Below are 13,456 nucleotides of genomic sequence, written 5' to 3'. Positions count from 1 at the left end.
CAACTCCGCGTATCTTGGCAGCGGTTAGAGATATCAAACACCCCTTACGCGCTTATTCAGTTTTGTTGGACAGTTTCAAATTGAAGTCGCGAACTTTTTCCATAAAAGATTCTGAGTTGCTCCCCATTTAGATTGACATCGTTTAACACCCAAGTACCTTCAGGGCCTCTAACAAATAAATCGGGTACTTAGAGTCGCTCTAAAAAATATTCGTACAGCCGAAAAAAAATTCTGTAAACCATAATTTTCTATTGACTTTGTTCAAATTTTATATAATCAAAATTCAAACCTAAACTCAATTTCGTGTTCGAGCAACTTTTGAAAATTTAATTTTTAGAGTGCTTTTCAGGGTCTCAAAAAACTCTGTTTTGGAAACTTCTTGTGGGAGTGAAAATTTCTCTTGATAATCTTGTAAAGGCGATTTTTCTAGATATATCCTGAAAATTTGATCAATGTCGAACTATAAATAAGGGAGTTGTAACCTTTTAAAATTGCCGCTTTTGATGGGATAAATAGCTTCAAGATTGAATGTACGAATATTTTTGTGATGTCCAAAATATACATAGTCAGTCAAAGGGAAATTCGTACACGTGAATTATTTTCATTAATTTTTCTTTATGTTAAAGATTTAAAACAAAATAATTGGCTGTTTAATCTTCGTATTGAATGAACATGGTAGATAAAAAAAAAAAACAGAAAAGTTGCATTTTTTGTTAAATATTTTGGCAAAATCAATTCTTGATATGAAACATGAAATTCGTATATCGAAGATATTTACTGGTAAATGCATATTTTAAAGAGTTTGGTGTTAAATTTTTATGTTTTCTATATACTGTAATCCTCGTTTATCTAAATTTAATTGTGGCTTGCAGTGGGTCGACAAAGGGGCCAAATCACCGTCATCGAAAGAAACTTTATCATCCACCATTATCGAAGCGGAAAAACTTAAAGTCAAATAGGTAAAATGGTCAATAAGAGTCAGCTAACCGTACAGAGTATGATAGATCGTTATATTGATGAAAAAGGGATTAAAAACAAAGTGGGAAATAGCCCTAAACAAACTCATAACGATTATGATGAAATGTGGATTTTAAGAAAGGTTGCGGAAAATCCAAAAATTTCGACTCTTGAATTGTCAAAAATTGTAGAAATATATCTAAATAAGGTCATTAATCCATAAACCATTCGAAACTTATTACATAAGCGTAATATAAATAGTAGAGTGTTCTTAAAGGAACCCTGGATCAGTAAGACTAATAAAGTTGTTAGGGACTTTAAGTTATTGGTTTTTTGTTGTTGTTAGTTATTTGTATTTTATTCCTTAAGCTACGCCCATGTATTGCGATACTTGTTCTAAGAATACCATCTGAGTGCCAGATCACAACCAAGGGTGCTTTTTGGCTGGGGAATATGTTACTAGTCAAAGGAAGCTTTCTCGATTGGGACTATTGCCACGATTTGCAGTTCGATGGGCCTGCGCAGTATTCCCAGAAAAGCGACTCGTGTAGATATTCGCCAGATGGCCGCGATTTATGGCATCCGGCTCAGCTATAGCCCGTAAGGGCTTTTGGTGGTGGTGCGCCCCTGGTTGGAATTCCTCCCATTTAGTACTTAAGGGATAATCGAAGTAATTTTTCCCTCTCTTTTTTCTTCTCTTCGTGTTGGAGCGGCGTCGGTATCGGATACGCGATCAAAATTATAGTGTGTAATCCGCCCAATTAAGCATTCTCCCTCTTCATACTTGGACCAATAAACTCTGTTATTATTTAGAATAAGTGCAATTAAATGCTGTACATTTTTGTAAACCAAATTGTCGTTTTCGTGGTTTCGTTTATCGAAGGAACCCCTTAACAAAAGTCAAACGCTTAAGATTTGCAGAAGAATACCGAAAAATTGATTTAAATTTCTGAAAAGACACACTTTTTGCAGATGGGAGCAAATTTAACATTTTCAACTCAGATGGACAACAACTAGTTCGAAGAAAACCCAATGAGGTATTGAAAGAAAAAAAAAATAGTGACGACAGTGAAACACGGACGAGGTTTCGTTACGGTTTGGGGGTGCATGTGGACAAAAGGTCCCTGGGAATCTTTATTTCATCGAAAGTACCATGTGTTGTGACACCAGATATTTTATACGTGGTCGACACCACGATGTGTAGATTTGTCGGAATTAAGACGATTCGTTAACGCACTAACGACTCTTTATTTTATTACTAAGGTTCTATACTTTTACTCTGGACTATTTGAAGGAAATTAAGAGCTTCTATCACCATGCACTCCGTCTGAAGAAAAAATCATAAGAATTCATTTTGGGTCAGAAAACTACTTATATATGTGTAGGACAACTTATCTAAATTGCACTGTTACGGGCAAACACCCAGGGACTTGCGACTTTGGTTGCAGTTAATTGTTCACGTATAGATGAAAGGGCAGTCCGGTGATAGTCCAATTGCTCTAAATTATTCCTATGATAACCCCATATTATAGGGAAAGGTTCATGTTGTCTGGGATTATAAGTTATATGACAGATGCTGGATTTGAGGATAAGAATGGATGGACATGGGCCAAAATATATATTTCGATATTTTAATGCTAAATTTAAAGCAAAGTGCATAGAAATTGAGAATTGAAAGATCATTTAAATATTTCAGAGGCAATGACCCAGAGCACAAGGCACTAAAAGTTGGAAAATGGCAACTTTATAATTGTTCTAAAGTAATAGAAGCACTTCCCCAGAGTCTAGATCTAAACGTAATTGAAAATTTATGGAGCCAGTTGAAAATGCAACACGAAAACGTGAAATTTCTAATAGGGAACAACTAAAAACTGTTTTAAGGAAAAAACGAGCGAAGATACCAACAGAATATCGAGAGAAATTGGTAAAATCTATTCCCGACGGTCTAAAACACATAATTAAAAACAAATTACTTTTAACTAAGTACTAAATTGATATCGAATATTGTTTAGAGATACAATTTGAATTGTGTACGAGTTTCATTTTGAGGTGGAAAATTGACTTTTAATTTAGTATTAGGCGTGCGTGAGGGATTTTTGAATTATTTTTTTTATTTTTTATTATATTCAGTGTACAATTTCATTTTGACCATATGTTCGTTGTCAGTTTTTCCTTACTTTGTTACTTATTGCGAAAAACTTAGTCAACGAGTTTCACTTTGACTGACTGTAGTTTTTTGTGTTCTTGTTAAAATTTGTTAATATTTCTAAGTTGTTTTTAATAATACATCATTACAAGGATTATTATAACAAAAATCGATTATCTATTGTTTCCTAATACGGTATGGACACGTATACGATATGCTTGTAAGTGTCTGTATATTTTACTGGTCCACTGTAAGTACGGTTGCTATTAATAATTAATCGAAAATAAATTGATTTGCGTATGAGAAGTTAAGAGTTTCATCGAACTAGTAAGTTCGCACATTTAGTGTATGTGTCACTTTCTAAAATCGCTAACTCGAAAATGAGGAATTTGCCGGAGGTGTGTAAGACACAGAAAGTTTTATGGGAGTCATTATCGTTACGAGGAAAGATCGTCTTTCATATTCCACGCAGAGCATGTTGAAGACAAATTACAAGTTTCAAATATTTATCCTTAGAATGTGTAAAAAAACGTTTAGATTAATAGAAAAGATGAAATACCTTTTGTGTTTACAAAAAGCTCGCTGTTCGTATATATTTCATCCGGCAGTTTTCACCATCATAATAACAACCATTTCGCTATAAACATTTTGGTTATTTACAATATTTATTTACGTTAAAGGAACAATACTTTTTAAGCTCGCCAGATGGGTAAATGAGCACCTATTTGTTTAAAAGGTATCCATTTGTCACAACATACACGTACATAAACAGCGATAAAAGGCATTAAGCAGTTCCGCATCTTCCTGCACTAACAACAGCATCATTTGCATCGAAAACCCAAAATCCATTGTGGAAAACCGGAAACCACCCCTTGATTCCCAGAAACAGTAACGACTTTTTCCAAATGGATTTATCCTCATCTTTCATCCACAACAAATCACTCTAAAAAGAATCAATTTGTCCAATGACTATGCTTGTTTGAATTTGGAAGAGCGGAGTAAAGGTGAAGGTTAAAAAACACTCACCTCTATGAAGATATTTGCCATAGGTCAATATTAGCAGCCAAAAAGCTTTTTATTACGGCCATTAGGGCGAACCTATCGGTTTCTGTTAAATTTATACAAGGGGCGCGTTTAAGTCGAGATCGTATTGGCATAGGGGAAATTTAATAAAAGTGCAGGGAGAATGTGGCAATGCGAACATTGAGGCAAACTCTATGAATTTCCGTTCGCAGAAAGTGGTTCGGAAAATCTCAAGCGAGAGAGGATAGAAAGGATGAAAGGGTTGACAAAGTAAATTCATCAGAAAATTAAACCGAAGAAAAAAAACGAAATGCGCTCGGGGGTAAAAAGCGACCCAATCGAGGCCAGAAATAGAGAGCGAAATTAAAAGATGTTTGATGTGTACTGGTAGGTGGGGGACGTTTTCTGTGACCCTTTTGAATAAAATTGGACAACGGTCAAAAATAAAGCCACAAAAACATTTTAAACAACTTAAAAAAACATTAAACCATTAACACCTTAATATTATTAATATTTCATTTTCCGGTTGCTATAAGCTCGGTTTAGGGTTACACATTTAAATCTGATGAAATATGGGGAAGTATATTCTTTACGCGTAGGCAAGTGTTTACGCACTATTCATGTTTGTTTATGTTCGATGAAATTTTTCGAAATTAGAACTCCTTGCTAAACCGTAAACGTATTATCTTTGTGGAAAATGTGTAATCAATTACATTTTTAGTGCTGCGTAAACAGTTGGAAAATTGATTTAGTTATTTCCACGTATTGTTTGAGCCCGTTTTACGGATTTCGGCCACTGCAACTGTTGCAAAAATGTTCATTTTCCTTTCCTTCGGACCGCAGAGTGATGATGTGCACCACACGTCATAACATTAAATACGCCCTGGATAGTAAAAAAATATGAAAAAATGCGCCAAACGATCCACTAAATCAATTCTTTGGAAAATTAGCTAATTCCAGAGCATGGTTTGAAAGCGATCAATCATTTTAAGCGGGAAATTGTTCCCATCGGATCAACAACATATGGCTTGCTTTGTTTAAGGATTTTTATTAATTTCCCTTAGCGAATATATTGAAATGTGTATTATAATAAATGAGATATTATATTTTGAATATTAACTTGAGCTGTTTATTTATTTTGCGGCTTAAGGTTTCGAACGCTCCAAATAGCAGAATTAGAAAGTGTTCAAATATGGCGGCGTCTGTCATCCAGATTTTGCAGGTTTTGTCGGGAAAACTCGTCTCGAAGCTATATTCATAAGGCACTCTAAATCTTAATTATTCATTATAGCACACACTCCTGAAATCTTAAATTATCTCTGTGTAGAAGTTTTGGCCTTCCAAATACACTGCACCGCGAAATTAACGCATATTTTTAATTTTCACGCATTTTCATTTTCACGATTTTAGAGGAAAAGATTTTACGTTTACTGAAGAGGGAGAACAGTAATTTTCGACGAATCTAACCTAACCGAACCAACAAGGGCCAGAGTCGAGTGAATACACGGCGCACCAAAAAATCATTTTATTCCTTAAATGTATGATATTTCCGTGTAAATATTATTTTACTTGTGAGCAATTCAGTAACAAATCCAAAAGGCTGATGACAAAAAAACCATTGGCGTTTTTTTTTTTTAGTGAAACTCCCATCACTTTACACTCTATTATGAAGCAATATTTTGCCAAAATTACAAGATAATTATAATTACTACAGCATGGTGCATTTCGTGTGAAACTCAGTGTACCAATTTCGACTATTTTGCAAACAATTGTTGCTACCGTATAAATAAACACGTAAGAAAATTATGAAAAATTTTAAGAGTCGTAAAGCAATAATTATAAATTTCAGTGGCGCGATTTATAAATATTTTCGAAATCACATTGTTCAGTTAAAAAAAAAAAGAAAAAAAATCATTTTGAGTGCAGTGTATTACAAGATGATCAAAGTTGGGTTTTGCGCAGGTCCATTTCTCCATAGAACTCTCACTTCCGAACATGGTTAGGTCGACGCATAACTGAAAAATTCATCATCCACCGAGCTCAATTTAGAAAATACACCAAAAAAATGAGATGTGCAACAGGCAAAAAGCACTCCTGAAACGAGATGTGGCAACACAGCTGAACTCGGCTGACTACGTTCATTATCTGTTATTTTAGTCGCACTCACGCGTTCATCAAACGGGACGGCCATTTTCTTTTGACAAAAGAGTAGCGCGACCTTGCCATGTAGCGGTTAAAGTGAGGGACTTTCATGAGCAACAATGAGTCGGTGGATATAGCACGCAGAAATGTGTCTAATGTAAATATTCATGAACCTAAACAAAGAAAGCTCAGAGAAAGCTTTGATGTAGTAAATTTCCCTTGAAAACAATAATATCCACATTTCTGTGCATTATTCAGGATACAAGTGACATATTGAGTAATCACCATTTGTCACTCTACACTTGATAGATACCCTATCTCCCTGTATTAATAGGTTAATAGATATTATACAAACACAATACGTTGAGCGCTAATTCATATCAAATCGACACCAATTTGATTGTTGCGACAGCCTAATAGGCGCATATTAGCAGATCATATCGTCGGTTGAAATTTATAGAGTCAGAACGAGGTCTTTTACGTAATTTGTAGTCGATTATATGGCCATTTCATTGCTGAATGGGCTTAAACCCTCGGCGAATTTTTCATGTTAAAATCCCCAGGCAAAATATGCAGTAAAACCCAGTATCAGATATCCATTCATTAAGCCTTTACTGCTGCGGCTGAAGAACGGCTATAGCAGTGCTTTTGCGCCTCCTAACGACAATATCGCGTGATTCGATCAAATTGCACTACACAGTTAATAATAAAAAGAGAACACCCTGGTGTGGGTTGGCCTATTTCGTGTTAAAGTGACTAAGTTTTTTGAAGGGAAAAGCAGGGATATAGGCTATGAAATGAGGTTTCTGTTTTGCCGTGAAATCTTTACGAGCTTCCGAAAGGATTCCAGAAATGTAATGAAATCTAAAGTAAAACACACTGCCGGGGTACGGGTCAGGTATTAAACTAAACTGTCATCTTTTAGAGTCTTTTAGTGCCTCAACTGCTCGTTTAAACCAATAACTATTAACGCTTCAGCTGATGCATTCCCACCGTATTCATTAAAGTAATAACAGTTACAGATAACACGGCCGATGAGCTATTAACGAGCGAAAGGGATGTTGCAAGTTTTAGATTTTAATTCGAATTTATTTTAAAAAATTTAGCTACAAATTGGTGATAAAATATTTCATAAACATAGTTCAGCTTCTTCAAGTGCGGATTTACCCAACGTAAATAGAGATTAGACTTGGGTTTACAGTAATGCCAATCACGATTTGTGTTTATCTTTCTTGATAATTTATATTTAAAAAAGATAATTGTTTTTTAGCTTAGATTTAAATAGAATAAGATGGTCTATTTAAATTGCAACATTGTAACCTACACACAAAAACGAATAAGAACGGCTCGCAAACTGCCAATAAAAAAAAAATCGGGTCTAAGGATGCAGAATAGTACTACCGAACCAACCTGAACTAAGGTTTTTTGGTGCCCGAGGAGGTGGAAATCCAGAGACGTCCAGATATTTGGGCGTCCGCTGCAGAGCGTCCGATGGTAGGGGCAGGGTAGCCTGAGGTTTGATATCCACCCACTCACAAAACCATCCCCCCTCTTTTCCCATGGCCACGAAACTGGTTTCTCAGCATTACTTCGAGGACCCACAAGCGCTCGCACAGTTAACTTTTCTTATATCGCTTTCTCCATAATTTTCCTTCTCACAAAATCCTCTATCATAGTTTTGGACTCCATCAATTTCCTCTCATTTTCCGTCAGTTCTTTCTCTATTCCATCGTCCAGTCTCCGCCCATTCGCTCTTTTTTTTTTTTTACTTTTTTTTGCTCCCTCTCGCTCCATTTTCGAACCGGGAAACCTCAACAGGGCACACTTTTAACTAACTTGAACCAGTTTCTCAAATCGTAATGTACTTTCTTTTTTTTTTAAATAAAATTAACCTTTTTATGCGTACTTACATCGCAAAGTTTGTGCTTTCGTCTCTAAAATTGAAAATCCTTGTCTGCCGATTTAAATAGGGACTGAATAGTAGAAGACTTATATTTCTTGGTTTTCCACGTCTTGTTGGAAGTTCCAGAACATAATATTTTTATAAGAATTTAAGGCCCAACTCCTTTAAGTTGGTATTTAAGCTTTTACAAAAATCATTCACGCAAGTAAAGCGGCTGCTGAATCGAGACATAAATAAAGTAACGCTGACTTGTATTTTAATCTTCTTTTCGTACTAAGTTTTACTTCACTGTTTTGTATAGGACTGTGAAACGAATAATGACCTGATAAATTTTCCTTTACGACCCAGTTGATGCCGACCAAAGCGACCATTAATCTCACGATTATGTTGAAGGAGATCCTCTGCATCGGGAACACAAAAATGGCTAAACTCGTTCACGTAATGCCCACCTAAGTTAATAAGAAATCCTTTTTATTATAATGGAATTTTCACGCTCTAAAATGTGCAGCTTGAAAGTAATTTTTCCATTTTCATGCACAAATTCTATTACTTTTAATGAAGTTTACTGATGTTCCTGTGGGAAATTGTACTTCGATAAACTTTCCAAATACCCAATCTATACAAACTAATAATGGAATTGTTATGTTTCTGTGAATATTTTGACTTAACCAGCGATAGAAATTATATTATAGTTGCACATTTGCTAAAATGTTTCCAATAATTTGTGGGGGGATAAACCCCGAGGAGAGAGCTAGTTTCCAATGTAGTTTTAATGTTTGGCTTATTACAGTTAAATTATCTAGTACCCAGAATACATATTAAGATATCTTCTCTACGACGATGAAGCCCATTTTTGAACATTTACGAACTCAATTTCCTTGCCCCGGAGGTTCGTTTCTCAAATTCCGAATATCGAGAACAAATTGACAAATGTAGACTAAATTTGCGTTCGCCATATTTGCCAGAAATATTGTTTGTTTTGAATTTTGAACATAAATCCTTTTTATGTCAGGCGATAGAACGAAATAAAATAATATACAATACAGATCCATAAGGTGTTATTACAGTGTTCGTTGAAAATTTCCAGACTCAACTCTTGACGTCGTCTCGGTCGGCAAAAGCTCGTACCTCTTGCAACGTACTGAACTTGCGACGTAAATCACTATTTTACAAATATTTTCTCAAATGTTTCTCTTTGAATAAATAAAATTGTCAGCAATTAAAATATGTTTTTATTGGAAAAAAATTGGGTTCAAGATTGAAATTCGGAGAGGAAATGTGCTATAAGGAATGAAAATGCGACAGCCTGGTAATGCGATTGAATGGAGGACTATTGAAAACGCAGCATTGGTCGCATGGAAAAAACATATGTACATCCTTCTTAAGGTGACGTAGGTACCTTGATATGCTTTTATCTTAATGTAGAGTGTTTATATTCCCAGTAGCTGCTTATTAATCAAATCAAGTTTCCCAATTGAAAATTCCAACGCCCCATAAATTTTCCATTTATTTTGTGCGAACGTCCATCAATTAAGGGCCGATCTAATTTTCTTTCCCATTATGGTTTACAACGGAAAATGACCGTAACTGGCCCAATTAATTATTATTGGTTACAATATGATGATTCAATCAAATTTCATTGCTAATATAATGGGGCACTTATAACTTCCAATTCTTTGAGAAAAAATAAGAATATGGAAATGGGATAAAATGAGATAAGAAGGGCAATATTTGATCCTCGATTTAGGACTAGCGGCTACCCATTACCTTAAGAGGTTTCTTTTCAGATTATTCCCTAAAAAAGCACATCTTCGTGACAAGAAAGGATAACACTTTTATCCGGAACCATGCTACTTAATCTGGAAAATTTCAATATAGGAGATATTCAGGTAGTTTTATTCGTTTTTTTTCGAGCCGCATTACAACAAAAGTTCACGTGAGAAATGGTCATACTCGGTTTCTAGAAACGAGGCAAATTTTCCTCGTACCAAATCAAGTATTTATGTAATTGTAATAGAAGGATAATGGCAAGAATAGTGGGCTTTTGGAGCTGCGCCGCGCCAATCCAGACAATTATTCGAGTTTCCCGGCAACTTTTCCAACTTCGCATAGTACAACGCTCGCTTTCCAGCCATTCAAACATTCAGTTCTAGACAGGGCTACAAAAAAAAATCGGATAATCGCGCGAAAAATCGACCACCTGTGAAGGAAAGTTTCGAGTTCTTTTACATGTAAATCGCAAATTTCAGGAGTTGTGAGTTTGTTAAATGTGAGAAGAGCGAACTATAACAAAATAGTTTAAGGTAACTATGTGTGAAAATTTCCTTTGCGAGATTCTACCGTTATTAATATGTCGTTTTTCGTCCTATTTGATGACGATTTTCGATGCATAAATCGCTGTATGAGGTATTCGGATCTGCATTAAAATGGTCCGAAGAGTTTTTCCAAAAAGTGCTCCAAAATTCCCCTAAATTCTGCAATAAAATCCAATCATTCGAAGTAGCTTTGCGATAGATTGAGTTCAGCCAGTGGAAAATTTGGAATTTTTACGACCTGAGTCACCAGAAAGGGATAGGTTCTAATCCTACATCCGTCTTATCTGGATGTTCCAGTATTGAATAATTTGGTACGATTTGCATAAGGTGTCCCTTCTATGACACGCTTTATGGTTCCGGATGACCTGAATTTAAATTGCCACATTTTCTTACTGAATTATGATAAATAACTTCTCAGCAAAAGCTTATCAAATTGACCAATCGATCTAAAAGAAAAGTGGCGTCTATCTAACTTTTCTCATTCTCTTCCGTTAAATCTCGGCTTAAAATTCGTGGCAGCTGCTCCATACATTAGTCCTTTATAAGAGGAGTTTCCATTACTGAATTTCCTAAGTTTATTCGATTGTCGTTCACCTTTTCGAATTAGAGCCTCTTTAAGCCGCTTTGCGTCTTCAGATGCAAATGAGTATCATTCGGAAACGCCTTTAGAGGTATTAAATTGCACTTAATAGATTCCGATTTAAGCAATAATACTAATGAGGATGGTGTGTCGTATCATTCGCATTTACGTTATCTCGTATTATGGGATATTTACAGGGAGTTAGGAGATTACCGAAAAAATTTGAGGGTGACTCATTTCGCTTAGTTTGGAGGGGGCTGCTCGTAATACGGTGTTGTTCAGAGGGTTTCTCTCCAATTTTTTTTTTATATCACTACATCCTTATGTAATTAAAAAGTAGGGAAAATTCCTGTTTGCTCTTAGAAAAGCGATTTCATAATCCTTTTTTATTATTTACGGTTTTATGATGTTCCTTCTGTCCCACTTTTTAGCTTCGACTGCGGTTACGTCGTCTGGTCATCAAAGCGAGTGTTCAAAGATCCGTTAACGGAAGCCCCAGATAAATGTAAATGTAATGAAAAAACAAATTTGAGGGGGTCGGTTCGTGGTACCTCGTGTTTGGAACGCAGCTACCCCCAATCACGTGAAACTCTGCAAATTAGGTTAAATGGAAAAATTAAAACGCGTTAATTACGCTAATTAGACGCATGAGTTGACGCTTTGATTTTTTTTAATCACATGATTTTTAAGTCGTAGCGTGTTCACGTCAAACTAGGAAGGCGGTGGTTCTGAGGATCGAGGTACTAGTACTATGCTGACAATACCGGACATAAAATGGCAATTTTAGGGGCAATCTAGCCTGAGCTGACCTGAACTACGGTTTCCAGTTTATAAATATTATCTATTTTAAAGTCTAAGTGGTAGCGCCCTCGAAGTCTTCAAACCCGCTTGAGAAGGGAAAAGGAGGCAGGCGTTAAAAGCGGCTCCTGACCATCGGTAACTTCAATGCCAGAGTGCTCTCACCAAAATCTACTCATTTTCATGAAGAACCAGAGGTTCATTAACATTATTAGCAATGCAGTTGGTTTACACCTTTTTAAGGAATTAAGTCATCAATTTGCGGGAACAATTTGAGCAGTCAATTCAGTCGTTTTTTTCCGTTGTGAAGGTGCTTTACAGAAAGTATATGCCAAGAAATGAATAAAAATCATTTTTCAATAACCGGCAATATGAAATGAGATCTCTGAACATCATACATCATACAATCGCTATGCGGCATGAGAGAAATCAATTGTCGCGCACTGTGAGATACGTGTTTCTTTAAGACTCCCATACAAAAATTTTTATGGATTACGGATTTTATAAATACAGGATCGTATTAGCTTTGCAAAAGCGCAGTTTCAAAATCCTTTCTGAAACCGGGAATGCTTTTTGCCCTATATTTTTTGGTGCAAAGGAATAATGAATCCCGGAGGTGCGCTTTAAGCCTTAAGTCACTTAGGCGAGGTTTTAGTAGGCGGAGACATCTGACCTTTATCAAAAATTCAATACAGGTTACTGAAATTGATAATTACGAAGAATTCATTATTCAACAGAGGATTTTCTGCATTAGAATATCAGGAAAAATCCTGTTTAGAGTTGAGAAATCGGAGGTGCCTAATTTTAAACGGTTTTTTATCATCTACAAATATGGGCAAATCTTTCCAAAATGTGAGTCGAAGTCGTTCAAGAGCAGATGCAATTTTCCGTATCTTTTTATGACTTCTTAAAAATACAAAAAAAATCTAATTCAGATTGTTGAGAAATATGGGTAGTTTCATATTTTGGACAATGGCACTGGACACTAGGCAACGGTCTTTTCTACACCACAAAATTGATTATTCAAATTAATTTAAGTTAAATCTCAAAAATAAACCTAACACTTGACCGAGGGCATTTTGTGAAGTCGGGGCGTTTACGGAAGGGGCTATAAAAGCCTTTAATCGGGGTAAAAATCTCTCTCCTTCCATCAAATAGTCATTCGGATATTGAATTTATAGTGAATGGGGCAAGATTAATCACGCTGGCAACCAAGACATGTAGATATATTTTCTGGTTAATTCTGAATGAGAAACGGATTTTGCAGTCTTTTTAGAAAATTTAGGTAATTGTATCTGTGCTAAGAAGGTGGGAAGATAAAGTGATTTTTCTGGAATTTGTCCAGCGGAATTTAACTCGACTTGATGTTTTATTTGGCAAATTGTGAATTTGAGTGCTAATTTAATCATTGTTTTTTTAAGCAAAATCCTTAACACCCGCAAAAAAATCTTTACTTGAAATTCCTCTGTTATCCAGTAGTGCTTGAAGAGATTTTTCACCACTAGTGTATTGCGGAGCAATAGGATCTCCAATAGCAGTGTGGGCTTAGATATTTAATCAAGTTTAGTTATTTCGTTTCACATTGATTAAAA

General features: G+C 35.6%; 1 protein-coding gene across 2 annotated transcripts in view; it reads left to right on the top strand.

Annotated features, from left to right (window-relative positions):
* The first annotated feature begins 10,305 nt into the window (after window positions 1–10,305).
* Window positions 10,306–13,456, top strand: part of LOC136343972 (RYamide receptor-like) — a 49,983-nt gene continuing 46,832 nt past the window's right edge. For both annotated transcript variants that reach the window (XM_066290994.1, XM_066290993.1), the window contains exon 1: window positions 10,306–10,474. The gene's annotated coding sequence lies outside the window, so the exon portion shown is untranslated. The remainder of the gene's footprint in view (window positions 10,475–13,456) is intronic.

Source organism: Euwallacea fornicatus, chromosome 16, assembly GCF_040115645.1.
Source record: "Euwallacea fornicatus isolate EFF26 chromosome 16, ASM4011564v1, whole genome shotgun sequence".
Taxonomy (NCBI): Eukaryota; Metazoa; Arthropoda; class Insecta; order Coleoptera; family Curculionidae; genus Euwallacea; species Euwallacea fornicatus.
Note: the sequence above shows the minus strand (reverse complement) of the source record. Positions and strands in the feature narration are given on the sequence as shown.